Source organism: Acomys russatus, chromosome 5, assembly GCF_903995435.1.
Source record: "Acomys russatus chromosome 5, mAcoRus1.1, whole genome shotgun sequence".
In the NCBI taxonomy this organism is placed as follows: Eukaryota; Metazoa; Chordata; class Mammalia; order Rodentia; family Muridae; genus Acomys; species Acomys russatus.
The window spans coordinates 42,160,172-42,175,650 of NC_067141.1; the positions used below are offsets into that span (position 1 = coordinate 42,160,172).

Sequence of the window (15,479 nt, forward strand, 5' to 3'; positions counted from 1 at the left end):
TCTGTAACAGTCTATGTTGCAAGGAGAGATTCCTTTGGTGGAGGGCAAGACCTGTGGGCTTAAGGATAAATATATGAAATGCAGTTAAGAATCACTTCATTTTAGATGAGGAGTGATTGTAGCATCCCTTCCAAGATGCATGATTTCACTAGCTCCGGGCAGGTGGCCAGGTCTCCAAGATCACGTGTGGTTTTCCTCTCACTGAGCATGACTTAAGTCCACTTAGAAAGTTGCTGATGACCACAAAGCCGTGAGTGTCACCGTTGCACTCCCAGGGTCATCATTCGATGCTCTTGTTTTTAGCGCGTAGGTGGCATAGCTGGTTCAGACTGTTGGTTGCTTTCCTCCCTTGAAAGCTTGAGTGGCTCCTGATTCTATGAAAGTTAGTCCTCAGGAAAGGGGCTTGCAGGTTAGAAGCAGCTTGAATCCTCTGTGTACTGTATCCAAAGTGTCTCCAGCAACAGGATTTCCCCTTCAGCCTCTGGAAAGCATGTAAGGGCAACAGTAATAGCCTATATTTAGAGAATCTCTTGGCCAGCTGTGCCCTACAACTCAAAAGTGGCCTCGTCATGCCTGGTATTAGGGGTTTTACTAGGTAATTGATGTTCTTTCCAGGAGCGCTGTCAGCACAGATAGAATTTTTTTTATCTAAACTATATATGTACTCACAGACATGTAGCTGTGCTTTTGAGCTATTTATTAGGTTATTTTTCTTACCTCTCTACACCAGCCCTATCCCTGCCAATCTCCCAATACTAGGTAGGAGAGAAAGAAAGTTAGGGGTAACAGTGAGCATTGATATTGCTAACCTGCTTCCTGCTGACTAGGAGCATCAAGTTTGTTGGGCAAAATTTGATTTTTGTCATCAGGATATCTCCAACCAGCAATCCAGCAAAGAGCAAAGCAAAGAGCAACAGGAACAAGCAGCAACCAACAGCAGGACCAGGGACTCTGGGTGGCAGCAGCAGCAGCAGCAGGGGAAGCAGTAGGCTCCCCTCCACTTGCGGCTCTGGAATTTATCTACCCTCTGAAGAGTCCCCAGAATTCCAAATGTAAACCATCTTCAGCTGGCAAAACCATGCTGCTGCCAGAGCACGAGACAAGTCATAGTCAGCTGCTGTGAAGCAGGCCCATATCCCACACCTGGGATTAAAACAAAAACACATTACCGTAACAGTTCTGTGTTTTTAAAGAAACCAACAATTCTCACTACACAGACGTATGTACTGTATGTAAGTTTAGATTGACATGTACCAATACGGTTTCTTGTGACTTTTTCAGACATTGCTTTCTTCCCAGCCTTCCTCTTTTTCTGTTTTTCTCACCCTTCTCCCTGTTTTTCCTATTTCCCTCTTCAAAGCACTTGTACCCTGCTTTTCCCTTCTTTATTTCTCCCCTCCCCCTGCACCCCATGAACCCCTTTTGCTTTTCTCTCTTCTGTAGCTCCTCTAGGTGATATACTCAGCTCTGACGATTTGGGGCTAGGAACTGCAGATAAGTGAGAAAATGTGACCCTTGTCTTTCCAGGTCTGGGTTACCTCATTCAATTTGATCTTTCCTAGCTCCATCAGTTCATCTGAAACTTTCATGATTTCATTATTGTTTACATCTGACTACTATTTCATAGTGTATGTTTACTGCATTTCCATTAGTCATTTGTTGGTTGAAGGACAAGACAGTTCTTTACACTTCCTGGCTCTAGAGAGCAGCAGCAATGCACATGGCTCAGAAAGTATCTGCAGAGTGTCAAGTCCTTGGGGGCATATGCCAAAGAGTGGTATAGCTGGATCACTAGTTTTATATGTAGCCTTTTGGGGGGGGTCTCCACACTGGCTTTCAGAGTGGCTGTGCCCGTTTGCAATCCCACTGACAACGAATGAGGGTTCCCTTTTGCTACAGCCCCTCAAGCATTTGAGGTCAGTTGTTCTGTTGATCCTGGCCACTCTGCTGGAATAGAATAAAATCTCAAAGATGTCTTGATTTGCATTTCTGTAATTACTAGAGTCAATGAACATGTGTTTGTTTGTTTGTTTGCCATTTTGTTTTCTTCCTTTTGAGGATTCTCTGCTCAGGCCCCAAGCTCATTTTATGAATGGGCCATTTGCTGTTGTTGCCATTGGAATCTTCGTTTTGAGTTCTTTGTATATCCTATGGGGATTAATTTTCTGTCAAATGTATAGTTAGCAAAGATTCCCATTCTGTGGGTGTCCTCTCTACCCAGTTGTTTCTTTAGCGGTGCAGAAGCTTTTTAGTTTTATGAGGTCCCATTTGTGAAATTCATGTGCAAATGGAGAAAGTCCTTTCCTATCTATGTCACATGGGGTGTACTCTCTCTGTTTCCTTCTAGCAGTTTTAGTGTTTCAGGTTTCACAATTAGGTCTTAAATCTATTTGGAGTTAGTTTTTATGCAAGATGATGAATATGTGTCTGCTGTGGCCATTATGTTTCCAGGGACTGACCTAGCTGGGGAGGTGAAGGAATGAAGAAACAACAGAGACCCATACAAAGAAAAGCTGGGATCAGTGTCCTGGGCTGTGTGATGCAGAAGCCTCAGCTTCTGTGTCTTTTTATAGACAGTTGAGTGGGGGAGGCAGGGTTATTGTATATAACTGAACAAAGGCAGGCTCAGCTATCCCAGTAGGAATTGTCAGTGTGGGAGTAGTCCTCAGGCCATGAACATGTGGGAGAGAAAGCTAAGGTGGGCATTTTCCACACAGGTGTCAGAGAAAGGCTTTGGCATCACTCTGAGCTTCACCTGGGAAGGTTTTGCCACTACTGTGGGACTGAGTCACTGGAGTTCTTGACACTGCTGTGCCCATGTCAGAGAATACACATTCACTTAGGACTTTACAGGCTCCCTAACATGTCGTCTACATGTGGGCATCCAGGCAATGACAAGAACTTAACAGCAAGGACTAAGTCCATTCTGCTAATTGTCGTCTGACAAATTCCCAGATTAGTACCCAATCTATTATATGATTGATAGATTTTGATGTGGATAAAAATAACAAAACCATCAGGTTTCTAATTAATATGGAAAGGAAAAGCATTTGGTGATTTTATTTAAAATCTACAGCATAACATTAAATAAATTTTTCATTTTGATCTTACTAGTTAAGAGATTTACCAAATTAATTTCTTAAAGTAGATGAAATGAATTTCAAGATGTTTCTTTCCCGTAGGCTGAGTGATATTGCATAGTTAGTATTCCGTATAATTCTTTCAGTACTTTTATTATAAAAGCTGTTAATACTTTTTACTCTGTTAATGGCCATGGGGACCTTTCAGACCTTAAATTAATGGCCACATGAAAGCAATAGTTCATTGTTAACACTGGAATCTAAAATAATTCCCCATTGTAGCCGCCAGATGGCAGTGTCCAAGAAAACCCCTCCTCAGTTGAGGAATTCTTTCTTCAGCCACTTGATGGCATCGCTCCATTGTTTTCAAGAGCACCTTGACTCCCTGTTTCCTTCTAGGATGCGGTTTGCATTGTTTTCTGTTCTGCTGCTGTCCCTGTCTCACAGGACCCCCTGAAAGCGATTCCAGTTATGTGTATTTTTTTCTAAGGAGATGATATTTGGACCAATTCATTGAAGGATGTTAATTGCAATTTAATTTCTTTCGTTATAGTTAAGCCATACTTTTAAACTGGGAGAAAAATTTATATTTAAAGGAAATGAAAAGCTGTGTAGAATACTTTCTTAAAATCAATGAGAAGATGTCTGCATATATCAATAAAGAAAATATTTTTTCTTGTGTGATGTCTTTGTTTTAAGGCTTCATAGTCAGGTTTTTTGTTGTTGTTGTTGTTGTTGTTTTTTTTTTTTTTTTTTTTTTTTGTAGCTTTGTGTTGTTGTATTATATTATGATTTCACATAGGAACCATCAAAGTGTATTTTCTGCAGTTAAACACATCCTTCTACTTCCATTGTTTGTGAAAACCTCCTGTGACTTTTAAAAATTCTCTAAGAATACATACACAGCCATATTGATGCTCCAAGGCAATCGACAATTTGGAACGGTTGGAATAATGGAGGCAAATTAGTGTTTTAGAATTACGTATGTGTTCCTTAAGAGACTCATAACTTTTCTTCTGGTATCTTCATTAGCTTAATTTGACCCTAATAGAATTTAGGGTGGGCACACATAAAACAAAGGTTTAAGTGATTGTACATTTAGATGTTCTTCTTTCAGCATGTGCAGAAGATGTTCCTGGTGAGTTAGGCTAGGAGCACTCAGCCAATTCTGAGAGCAACTTCTGAGAGCTTTTCAAGCCAGAGAATTCATTTCACATGAAGCATTGCGTTTAGCACCTTCAGTGAGACAGCAAATCAGAGGTGACTTAAAGCCCATTAGAGATGATCTGTCCAGAGTTACATCTACTTTCCTACAAGACTTTTAATACAATACTTTTAATTTGTTCTTTGAGAGTTTCATACACATGTACATTGCATAATGGTCATATCCATTGTGTCCCTAACGCTCACCCAAGCTCACTTCAACTGTCCTCTTCTCAGCTTCATGCTTTCTTCTTTCCTTTTTATAACTTGGAATCAAATCAGTGTTGCCTGTATGTGTGTGGGAGTGGGGTCACCCACCGTAGCATGGGCACCCTACCGGTGGCCGCATTCCCAAAGGAAAAGGACTCTTACCCTCCCTCCAAATAGCTCCTCGGCTGGGGGATGGGTACTTGTGAGCCCTCCCTTACCCATCCCTGCATGAATGTTTTTATCTGTGGATACTCAAGTGGTTTTTCTTTGTATTTTCTGTAAAAAAAAAAAAAAAAAAAAAAAAAAAAAGCCTCCTTCTTTCAAAGCTTCTGCTTTCAAAACACACAAAGCGTGTGCTTAAAGTCTTGAGAGTCCTTCCAAAATGTCAGTGCTTGGGAGGCTCACAGCCACAGCGGGCCATGCAAGTGTATAGCAGTAATTGGACATAGCACGTGACTAGCACAACAAGCCTCTCTGTGAGCGTCATGGCAGACTGGGGAAGTCAAGACAATAATACATGACAGAGTTGCGATTAACTGGAAACACAGGCTTGATATGCGCCCCGCTGGCCCCTTAAATCAGTTAAGATTGGATTAGCAACAAACAGCAGCATAAGAAAACAAATGCTCGGCTAAATTAACCTGTGAAGGAAGGAGGTGCTGTGGGATGGTCACAGGTTAGTTAGCACGCAGCCTGTCAGCTCTGTTCTCTGCCTTGTCCCCTCCTAATCACGAGATTGTTTTGTGTGTCTAGCAGTCATTCATAGATACTAGAGTGTCCAAAGGAATAAGAGACTGCCTAACTCCACCCAAAGGCCCCAGAAGGCATCACCCTCAGGCTCCTTTGCCCAGCGTTGCTTGGATACTCATTTCTGGGTCACTCAGTGGCAGGGTAATTTGATTTCCATTGGAGCTTGAACTCTTAAGCTTATCACTAAGTCACTTAGCGAAGGGGAGAATTTCCCAGTGGAAAACATGTAAGGAGTGTAAATGGGTTTGGAGTTGACAAGCAACCTCTGCTGACGCTTTACTTTGCTCACAGTTATTGGTGGTGTGGGAGTGTGTGAACAAATTCAGTTACCAGAGCAATGAGAGTGTACTTTGCATCTCAGGAGTTTGGGAATTCTCAGAGTACGGTGGTCTACCTACCTCTCAGATTAGACCTTTAGCCCAGGGAAGGCTGGTCTGCTTTGCGTCCCAGCAAACCCCTTACTATTTGATCTTCCTCAAGGTTTTCATTTAGCTAGTAAAATGAACCACTTGGTAGCAAGTAAATATTTCAACTTCTGAGCTTTCCTGCTTTGAAGCATTGTTCAGAGCTTTTGAGCAGCGATCCCAAGACACCGGCAGTGTCTAGGCAGCAGAAAGTCATTGACTTCTGTGTTCTATACCAGGCATAGTCCACCACTGTAAGAGGAAAAGTTTGTTTGGGTTTGGTGCTTCAGAGGTTTCAGCTGATGACCAGCTGGCTATTTTGGATTAGGTCTTTGATGAAACAGCATCTCAAGGTAGGGATCATGGGACAGAGCGGGGCAGTTGCCTCATGGTAGGTAGCAAGGAAGCCCGGATGGGGAGGGAGAGGAAGGTGAGGCTGTGATCCAGGTCTCTTCTTTCAGGGCATGTCCCCAGTGGTCTGACTTCGTTCTATTAGACCTCATCTTCTAAAGGTTTCACCATCTCCCAGTAGTACCACCAAGTGCAGAACTACCCTTGGAGACAAGCCTTCAGGGACATTTCGGAGCCAACTATAACCCTGTAGGGGCCCCTCTTTATTTTATGATAATTGCCTCATATGTCTTAGACTACAAGGTTCAATTGGCATGAATACCAACAGATGATCTTCCCCTCAGCATGAGTGTCCCTCCTTCCTTCCTGCTTTTGAGGGCGAACACAGTTCCTCCCTTTTGATGTTTGCTGTTACCTTGTGTCTTTGACACCTGCCCTTTTTCTGCTGATTCCTCCGGTTTGTCACCCCAGTTCTCCTGGACACAGAGGTGGGGCACTCCAGTGTGGCTTTGACCTTTAACACCCTGAGGACTGAACTGCCAGCTGCTCTGGAGATTGTCACAGGAATTGTTGCATCGCTTTCCAAGCTACTGTTATTTCTTACTGACGTCATTTTAGAGTCTCAGAGACCATTAGACTGTGTTCCGTGAATTTGGCTTTTCAACAGTCTGGCATTTGAAATAGGGTTTCTGTTCTGCTATTTTTTACTTTTATTAAATATTCTGAGAGGTAACCTTTTAGTAACCTATATTTGCTTTTTAGTACACTAAAATTACGTGGCGCACATGTAACCTACAGAGGCTAAAATGGTGGTAACTAACTACCGAGTGCAGAGAAAGCATTAATTAAAGTGTCTCACAGCTAAATCTTCCCTATTAAGGAGATAAATTAAAACTGTTGGAATTTACAGAGGCCAATTTTGAGACAGCAAAATAAATCCTGTTATTATTCATACCGTGAAAGTAGGTTGATATAATTGTAGGCAAATGTCAGTAAATTCTGTGAAACCAGTTATTTATATAAATGGTTATTACATGGAGGACAATTCAGCCCTTGTTGTTATTTGTTAAAGCCTTTGTTTATTTCTCTTTGTTTTTCCATTTAGTTCCAAACTTAAGTCCTTATACCAAGCACATGAAGGGCCATACCTTTAGGACTGCTGTTTACTCTGTATGCAATGGTCTACTGACTGATCTCTCACTTTACTGACTTTCTTCCATTCAAAAATCCAAAATTTGGGCCCCAAGACTTCTAAGTAGGTAAAAGCCTTTGCTATCAAGCATGGCAGTCAGAGTTCAAATCCTGGGACCCACTTGATAGAAAGAGAGATCCGACTTCCAAATGCCACCATCTGACCTCTACAGAGCATGCTATCTCACACCCCACCCCCACCGTGCCATGTCACACACACAGATGCTCAGGCATTGAAATTTTCTTACATGAAATTTTCTTACATTTTATTTAATTATTTTTTGTATATAAAAATAATTATTAAATAAAAATGTAATGAAGTTTTAATCCAAACTGTGACCAATGTTGTTCATATATCTGGCAAATGTACTTTTCTTTCTAATTTTTTCCTTAGATATAAATATTGTAGAAATTAAAATCTAACCATCAGGGCTGTTTGTTCATTTTTTTTTTTAATATGGAACGCTTCACAAATTTGCATGTCATCCTTGCACAGGGGCCATGCTAATCTTCTCTGTTGTTGTATGCGTGCATACCTGTGTGTATGTGTGTGTGTGTGTGTGTGTGTGTTTGTGCGCGCGCGCACGCGCGCGTGTGTGGGTGTGTGTAGCTTTGGCTGTCCTGGAACTACCTCTGTAGACCAGGCAAAGTGTCATTGAACTCCCAGAGATTTGATTGCTTTTGCCTTCCGAGCACACAGGAACCATTCTTAATAGTGATAGAACTTGTGTTTCAGAAATTACTTTTCTATCCATTGTTGATCAAATCACCCTGTGGAATATCAGACAACCAAATAATGCACATTTTTCAGTAATCATTTTCCCAAGCCTCCATCTAAGTACCACTAAATAATTTAGTGTCTTAAAACATTGTTCCAAAATCTCGCTCATACTTTGTCTCACTCATCTTCTTTGTCTACTGGTAATTTGAGCTTCTGACTCCCAGAGAAAATAAAAGCCAGTCTTCATTTCATGTGGCTATATTGTCTTAACTGTACTCTTCTGCTAGAAATCTCCCTGCACTGGGCAGCTTGGTGTCTCCTGCAGCAGCACTCCTCTCCCTGGGTGCTTTGATGTGCTGGCGTTCTTGTTATTCTTTCCTGAGCCTTTTTAGTCACTGCCCTTCTAGTTACCAAGCTCTTAGCCATTCCCCAGGAGGCTCCTATTCAGGCAAAGGCTCAATTTTGGACCTTTCACCTCCTCATAGTTCCTCTTTCCCATTCTTCCCATTGGCTCTGCTATACTGACTTGGTATAGTAGCCAACACACTTGCAAGCTCTTTTCGCTTCTTCCGTATTAGCCTTATCTGTGGTCTTGAGCAGCTGGTGTGTTCCTCAGGTACATAGATGAGATGACATGATTATGTTCCTCGGGTTCAGAGACGATGCGTCATGAAGACAATAACCTTCGTGTGTCTTCATGTCTCACACATACTTCCTAGTCTGGCCAGTAGAACCCTTCACAAGCTCTTCTCCAGGGCTAGTCCTCGATCTCCTCATGCTGTGGCCCTGACACTGCTGTGGTTGTCACACCTTTGCTCATTTTGTTCCAACAAGTGACAACCTGGGCTGTTTTCCCCATCAACCTGAGCTTCTGAGTCCTGCTCATCCTCCACAATCCTCTTTAGTGGTATTGGCTTTCTCCTAACACACAAGTCAGAAGCAACCAAAGATGCTCTACATGACTAAATCACACCCCTTTAATCACTTTGCTCCCCAGTGTGTCCAGTGTGTCACTTTTATTTTCTCTATTAGATGCACTCCCTTTTCTCTTTCCCACCCTGAGTACTTAGCAGAGCACTGTGTTTATGATAGAAACTCCAAGACGTTTGCAGAGCCTGTTAGTCAAATGGCTTATGTCTTTACAGTAACTTTGAAATTTATAATGGAAAGTAAAATGCAGTTCATATCACAAAGGTCATAGTAGCAGAAGCAGAATTAACAATTATAAAAGCAACATGCTATTGCTTCTATTTTTTTTTTTTTTTTTTTTTTTTGCGCAGGAGGTAGTAGCAATACTAGCAATGGTAGCAGTAGACTACACTTATGTTTCCTTGACAGGTTTTGCATTCAATACTGAGTAAGTCAGTTCCCAGACAGCCAGCTTACATAGTGTTCCTGTTTCAAAATTCATGATCCTTCACTGACACTTCATTCTGTTGACAAAAGTCAAGCCTAAATTAATAGTTCCTTCTTCCCACTTAATCTGATAATGACAAGTTTTCAGAGCACTACTGAGTTTATCCAAGTAGTTTGACCATGGGAGCCTAAGTTTTTCCTAAGTCTGCTGGCCATTCCATAGACCAGAACTCCCCCTAGAGATGTTTGCCAATGGCCAGTGAACAGTTCTCCTCTGTGGTGGTTGTGATCTAAGTGGAGTGTGTCTCCATTTCCTCAAGATATTTCACCTGTGGTCACAGCCTTGCTCTGTGCCTACCTTAGGAGCTTGTCTTTTTGAAGATAAGCCAAAACTTGCATCTAAACTGCTGCTCTCCACATCTTTCTGCTGCACTAATCATTAAGGGCAATGATTTCCCTGGTCGTCACATAGGCAATGTGGGTTATGTTTTTGTCTTGAAATCTCCTTTTAAAAGCAACTCTACATGTGCCCGCTGGCATAGTGAACATCACTGAATAGCCCTGCAAGGTGTGTGATGAAGCAAATGTCCTGGGTAAAATCATGAGCACTACATTTCCCTTGAACCTGTAAAAATAATATTAGTTTATACAAAGTCCAAACTAATCTTTTTCTTAAATGTTGAAATATAAGGCAAGTCTGCGTGCATCTCTCAGGATATTTCTATCTCTACCTCTTTTCCTTTTTTCTTTCCAAAAGCAGCTTAGAGTTCCTGACATTTCCAACCAGTGAGATAATGAAGCCTCAATATGTCATATCCCAGAATTCCCACATAAAAATTATCAGCTGGATAAAATTTCCAACTAGAGTTATTTTATTTGCAGAATTGACTGAAGTTCTGACTAGATATTATTAAGAACAGCTACCTGATCTTCCCAAAAGTAATTATCAGGAACAACAGCATTGTGTATTAGGTGGTATAAACAAGAGAGGAGATTTCAAATGTAAAGCCATAAAACAGGAGAGCTGTGGAGTGTGCTGCTGCGAGGTCTGCTTGTAAGCCATTGAGTCTGCTTGAAATATATAATGTATTATCAACTTACATCCATGTAAAGAAGTAATACTTTGGAGTCAATGTAATGGTTTTGCTTTTCTTGGGAAACTGAAAGTTAATTGGGAGCATCTTAAAAGCTTTTAATGTTTGCAAAGAAAAGAAATAATTTATAGAGTACCCAAGGTTCATAAAAGGCCTAATGACTTGACAAGTGATGAAAGTATGGCCTACATCATAATACATTTCATCATAGAAAATTTAATGTCCATCTAGAATACATAAGAGTTCAGTTAAAATCCAGTCCTTGGAAGCACCACTATTCCACTATATGAAGGTCTTTCAGCAGCCCCATCCTCAGATGGTGAGATTACATATCCTTCTGGTTTGGCCCAAAAATGTTAATACTTATCCCTACTTATGCAATCCCATTCTGCCTTCTTTTATTTATTTACTTATTTATTTTGCAAAAGTCTTCAAGAGAAGTAGCTGCCACCTTAAACTCCCACCTTTGCTTCAAATGAGGGAAGATATATTCATCCTTGTTACATTTTGTGGGTCTTTAATGTATCAGAGACAATAATGACTTGGATAAAAGATTAGTTGAGTAAAGTTGTATGGTACTGATGTTGGCTAACAGTTATGGCTAGAATGATTTTTAACTCTTTCACTGATTCAAGTCATTTATCTAATACTCCACTAAAGTGTGTGCTAAGTACAGAAAAGTGAATAACTCATAAGTCCTACCTTCCAGGAGCTGGGAGCCAATGGCCCCACCAAGGTTCCTAAGATGTAGGTCATGGCTGTAACTGATGTGGGGATCATGAAACTGCAGCAGATTGAGTTATAACATGACATCACCGAAGCCTTGGTTCTGAACACATAGTCTGTCCATTTTGCACTGTACATTGCCATGGAAGAATATAGAACATCACCTGGAACATCTCAGCTTAGTTCCAGACTATCTGTGTTACAATTTGCAGTGTGCTCACCTATATACACAGTTTCCTGCTCTTAAGGAAACGTAGTGGCTAAGTTATGAAAAAATATTTAAGATATTTTTCTGGTGTTAGTCCTCAGTGTGTATCTGATTAGCACATCTATAGATCGTATTGTTTTGATCTTCAGTATTTTAAAAACTTCTGTGTCTGTTGCTGACACCAGTTTGGCAATAAATAGCAAAATGGATTTTTCCAGTGTCTTAAACGGTGTGCCAAACATACTTCTGCCATTTTGTACTTTCGGTTTATGTGAACTGGTTACCTCAGTACTGACAATGATAAAAATGAAAATATCAACGACACCAAAAATGACTAGAGATGACCTACATCCATCAGTAGAAAGTACTCAGCAAAGATTTAATTCTTCCTGTAAAAATGAACAAGCATGCCATCTCATAAGTAGATAAATTTGCTTTCATCTTTAATAGTAAAATAATATATACACCAAAGAATTGTCTGAAAATAAAATTCTTTATGATTCACTGACCCCTATTCAGATGCAAAAGATGGCACTTGCAGAGAATGTTGAGATAAATACTGTGCTCATCTTGTTGGGTTAAAATATTAACACATAATTCACCAACTTGGAAGAAATTTGACACTGCTCTTTTCATACGTATGTTTTGTCTAGTTAAAATATAGGATATATAATTATATGATTACAAATGTAAAAAATGTTTGTATTCCTATTTATATCCTTGTATACCTGGGCCTTATAGATGTTCTCAGATAAAAAAGGGGTCAGGTCTCATGAAAGTCTTCACTTACCAGGAAAATGGGATAGAGGTGAAGACATCCTATTGGGACTCTAGGTGAGAAAAATATAGGAGATAGGAAAATAGATGGATCCAGAGGGTCCTAGAAACCTACAAGAAGAACACTATGATGGGCGGATCTGGGCCCAAGGGTTCTGCTTGATCAAGGCGCCAACCAAGGACAATACGTGCAGTCATCATCAAACCCCAACCCAGATCTAGCCAAGGGACAGAACATTCTCCACAGTTAAGTGGAGACTGGGGACTGATTTTCATACAAACTCTAGTGCCCTTGGCCATGTCCCCTTGATGAGGAGTCCCAATGGCACTCGGAAGAAAGATAACAGAATATCAAGAAGAGACTTGATACTCTAGCATTAAATTTAGGGGGAGGAGGTCCCCCTTAGTCACAGTCATAGGGAAGAGGAATGGGGTGAAAGCAGGAGGGAGGGAGGAATGGGAGGATGCATGGGATGGGACGGCAATTGAGAAGTAATATGAATTATTTTATTTTCAATAAAAAATGTGTAAAAAAAAAAAAGGGGGTCATGAAAGGAAAAGTTTAAATAGCTTCATTGTGGCCAACCTCTTTTCTTCTGACAGTCATACTAATTTGGTGATGAGGTAGAAAATTATTTTGGAATTTATAGACTATAACATTGGTAAAGAATGTGGGAAAGTGTCCATCCATGGCTCAGCCTGTTCCATGGGAGAGAATCTTCACATTTCTGTAATGCACTGTAAGATGCATGAAATTACCCTTCAGAGCTATATTTAGATGCCTTAAAGATCTCTTCAGTTAATCCTTGACAAAAGAATGAAACCTTTCAAGCAAGCAAATTATTATGTAGAAAACATTGTGAAGAAATGCCACAGACTGCTCTAGTTAATTATATTTTATAACTATAATAAAATATCTTTTTTAAATTGACAAAACCTGAATAGGAAAAGCCATTCTGTTTTTGAGACACAGTATTATTATACAGACTTGCCTAGTCTGGAAGGCACTATGTGGACCAGACTGGCCTTGAACTCACAAAGATTCACCTGCCTCTGCCTCCCAAATGCTGGGATGATGAAAGACTTGTATTACCACAACTGGTAGCAAAGTCATCTTTGAAAACCCCAAGTCATGAGATCACATTATGCTAATATAGATTAGGTTAAAGCACAAATCTTATGTTTGTTACCATTATTGATTTTTCTTTGATTCTTATTGTGTGATATGAGTGTCTGTGTACACAAATATATAAATACAATCTGCTGATGTTCTGATATTTGTGTGTACATGGTCTCAGAGCTGACCACTCTGCACTGGACAGTCAGAGAGGGAGCTCATCCCTGGGAGAGACTAGTCCTCCTCTGAGCACTTATTAATTGCCAATAGTTCTTTGTCAAGGGTTGAGACCTTGTGAATATATTTCCTTTCATGTTAACATGGCCATTAATATTGTCAATATTCCTGTCTTATTTCTGCAGCCATTTCTAGGAAAGACTGTCTCGCAGACAACTTCCTGGTATTCTTGCTCTCACGGTCTTTCTCCTCCCTTTTCATTAACGTTCTCCTGGCCATGGATGCAAAAGTTCTGATGTAGTTCGGGGCTGAGCTCATGAGGTTCTGCTGTGCCCAGTTGTGGTTTTCTGTGATGGACTTCATTTGCTGTAGAGAAGCTTCCTTGATCAGGGTTGATAGTCACACTCATCTGTGGGAATAAGGGTGAGAGTTAGAATGTAGTACGCAGTTTTGATGATCTAGAAAAGTGACAATAGTAGAGTTGGTGACCTCACTAGCCCCAGGAAGCTGATGAGGTTTCCAGTACCATGCATAATTTCTCTCCAGTTGAGAGGGCCATAAGTCCAACTTGATAGCTCTTGTTTACCACCAACAAGTGAGTGGTACTTACTGATCTTTCCTGGACATCTTGCCATGCTAGTAAGTATAATGCTTCATAGGTGGTGCATGTGGGTAGGACTATTTAATATCTTACCTTTTGCAGCTTGTATAGTGTTTTCTAGTACCGTGAAGCTAGACTATAGGGAAGAAGTTTCAGAGTCAGATCCAGTTCAAATCATCTGCTGACTCACCATAACTTTTGATAAGGAAACCTTGTGAGTTTCAAAAAAATATCTGCTTAAAAATTCCTGGTGGCACTCAGAGGAAGGACAGCAGGTTGCCAAGAAGAAACTTGATACCCTATGAGCATATACAGTGGGAGGTAATCCCCCTCAGGAACAGTCATAGGGGAGGGGAATAATGGGAAAATGGGAGAGAGGGAAGAATGGGAGGATACAAGGGATGGGATAAACATTGAGATGTAACAAGAATAAATTAATAAAAAAATTTTTTTTAATTTAAAAAATAAAAACAAAAAACAAAAAAAATTATTCTTCTTATAACTTTCTGTATCTGTATGGGTATGCCGGGACCGGAGTTTGATGCCACGTGCTTCCTCTGTACTCTTAATTTTAGTCCCTAAAACAAGATCTCTCACTGAATCTAGAGGACATTGATTAGGCCAGACAGGCTGGCCAGTGAGCGCAGAGGATGCCCTTGCTATCCCCCTGGGGTTAGAGGAGCACACACAGCACCACAGCAGGCTCCTGGGTGGGGACAGTGGATCTGAACTCAGGTTCTTGTGCGTCTGTAGCGGACACCTTACCCAAAGAGCCATCTCCCTGGCCTTTCCTTTGCCATATTTAAATTGCAAATTTATGGAACAACGTGGGTGGACACTCTCCTGTAGAATGTTGAGCTATAGTGAAATCCGTAATATTTGAAAGCATTTAAATGCCCTGAATGTTAAAATTGGAAGAGCTATGTGTTTTCAAGTGTTTATCTGTGGAAAACTTTGCAAAGCGTATCAATAATTATGTTAGCAAAGCTGTTCTGTTCTTCTACTGTGGTGAATATAGTCAATAAAAAAGGAATAAAAGCTAGGTTTCACTGTGTGAAATGTTAAATATTCCATATTTGGTGTTTTGTTTTGTTTTGGTCTGCTGTTATTCTTTTGTTTTCAAGAGAAGGAGGATAAAAAGCACCACTTCAGGGGAGACACATTTTCTCTAATGCAGTCACATTCAGTTGTTCAGCCCAAGATCTTTGGGATCCCATTGTATTATATTTTTCTGGCCACAGGTTTGGTTGGTAGAAAGTTTTATCAATGAAAACATTAACTCTTCTTGGAACAAGAGCTGGAATGCTTTAAGGTGTTATTCAGAAATAACATCAATGTTCTCGAAGTGCACTAAAGAGAGAGGAAATCCCAACCAAGTTCCTCTGCCAAAACGAAGATGGTTGTGCAAGGCAACTTAAAGATACCATGCTGCTGAAGCATCCATACCAATGAAAACACCCTTCCATTTTCTTGGCCACCTTCCCATGGTCTTGTTGTTTAAAGTTCTACCACT

General features: G+C 40.5%; 1 protein-coding gene and 1 pseudogene across 1 annotated transcript in view; one reads left to right on the plus strand and one right to left on the minus strand.

Annotated features, from left to right (window-relative positions):
* The window catches only part of Trpm3 (transient receptor potential cation channel subfamily M member 3), a 903,922-nt gene that overhangs the window by 280,126 nt on the left and 608,317 nt on the right, over positions 1 to 15,479 (plus strand). The window lies entirely within an intron of this gene.
* LOC127190272 (uncharacterized) lies at positions 7,641 to 7,736 on the minus strand (annotated as a pseudogene).